The following is a 2,074-nucleotide window of genomic DNA, read 5'->3' as shown; positions in this document are numbered from 1 at the left end:
TGTATTATTGTGTCACTTGCTTGAAGCACTCTGTCTTGTTTCTTCATGGAAGCTGAAATTATCTGTTTTCTTGAAGACATTGCAGTGTAGTATTTAAATTTAATTGATAATTACATATTGATGTGTTCTCAGGTACTCGTCACCTGTCTACTGGTGTTTGCAGTAGACACTGGAGTATGAGAATGATTTTCTGTTCACTGTGTAGCATAGTTCAGGGTGGGTTCATATAGCTTCAGAAGTAAGTACACTATACACCTTGCCTGATCCCAGATAGAACAGAGCAGAGTTTGTATAGGAGGGGATGCCACTGACCACTGGTTGGTGAGGGTGAGGACGGACCATGCCCCCAGATACCAGAAGGGCATGGGAACAAGGAGACCTGAACTACTCTTGCTGCCCACCTCCAACCAAGTCCTGCACCTACGAGTGATTGTATTGGTCTTGCAAAAGATCAAGAAGGTTGTACAGCTCCAACCAGTCTATAGTCTGCCTGTTTTCTTCTCTCTCACTGCTCCTGTTGAGCTTTCTCTTTCAGTCAGTATTCAATCCACCTTTATGTCCTATTCTTTGAAGCTCATAGTTCCAGAATCATCATCAGTATCTGTTTTACATGTCTTTTTTGCAGGGGGATTGCTCAGTGCATCTGCCTACTCTGACATTTTGCCCTGGAAGTAGATTTCCAGTTTTGGCAGCATCAATTGTAGAAGAGAGTATCTCTTCCCCATTTAATGTAGTTTGGCCCTTTGTCAATTATCAGCCGACTGTAGGTGAATTAGTTTACTTCTGAGCTCTCAGTTCTGTTCCATTGATATATGTGCCTATAATTTTACTGTTGTTAAGTACTGTCAAGTCATTTCTGATCATTGTACTACTACTATACTATTTTGACCACTGTGGCTGTGCAACATTGGAAAGTGAGAGCCCCCTACTTTGTTCTTCTTCTTTACTAATACTTTATCTGTGGTCTCTTTCCTTTCTATATAAAGTTAGTGATTTCAAAGCCAGTATTCTTACCTGTTAAAATGTCCTATGATTCATGGTTAAAATGAAATTGCTACAATGAGCATAAGTATATTTGAATTATTTTAGTTAAGGTATATATAGAACAAAGAGCTCAAAATAGGTTATTTTTGTTTATCTAAAATTCTTAAATATCAATATTTTATGCAATTACTTTTAACAATAATAAAAATTAGCTGAGTATTTGTACCAAACACCCTCTTTTATTTGGGAGCAATTCTTCGTCTTGACAAACTCTTATAACAAATCAAACATGAATAAACAGGTTAGCTGGCTTTCTTCAATTTTCTTGTATTTTTTGCTAATTGCACTTTTTCAGTCCTTCAGCAGAGCTGGAGCAATCATTTCTTTCTTTACCCATAGGACTGAAAGGGTAATTACTGTCCTTATTGGCAATGTCTTTGTGTTGCCTATCTTTTGAGTATAATAGTTTCATTCTTATATGAAAGTAGACTAAAATGGATTTATGAGAATAAAATGTTCAGCTAACTGCAGTACATTATTTTACACAGATAATGCTTTGAAAATCTTTGACACTTCATTAGAGAATTGACCAAAAGAATTTACTGAAATAGTAATAAAACATAGCTATTTTAAATGATTGTTCATTCATCATAAATTTTTTACAGCTGCATGCTCCTTGTAAGGACAGCAGACCTAGTGTGGTGGATAAAATCACTATTTTGATTTCCATTAAAATAAAAATTACCTAAATAATTTTAGTAAGAGTGCTACTGAATTTTCTAAGTTCAATCAGTTTGGACTATCTGTGTATTGTGAATATGTATATTACTTTTATTTTTACTTAAAAAAAAAAGAAGAGAAGAAATTATTCAAATCCTGGAAGTTTTTTTCTCCATCAACACCTGACATAAAAGGTGTTGCTAAATGTAGCATTTATTTATATTAATTAAAAAAAAAAAGTCTTTTGTAAAGTGACTACTTATTTAATTATGTCACACATTCACACTATAAAAATGGTGCAGTTGTCCAGTGTTTATCCTATAGTGCCACACATTCACACTATAAAAGTTGTCCAGTGTTTATCCTATAG

The 2,074-nt window shown here is 34.5% G+C and overlaps 1 pseudogene; it reads left to right on the top strand.

Moving 5' to 3' along the window:
• The window catches only part of LOC102827964, a 28,318-nt pseudogene that overhangs the window by 4,022 nt on the left and 22,222 nt on the right, over window positions 1-2,074 (top strand).

The sequence above is a fragment of the Chrysochloris asiatica genome, unplaced genomic scaffold, assembly GCF_000296735.1.
Source record: "Chrysochloris asiatica unplaced genomic scaffold, ChrAsi1.0 scaffold00019, whole genome shotgun sequence".
NCBI classification, from domain to species: Eukaryota; Metazoa; Chordata; class Mammalia; order Afrosoricida; family Chrysochloridae; genus Chrysochloris; species Chrysochloris asiatica.
The sequence above is the reverse complement of the archived record's forward strand: the minus strand, read 5'-3'. Positions and strand labels throughout refer to the sequence as shown.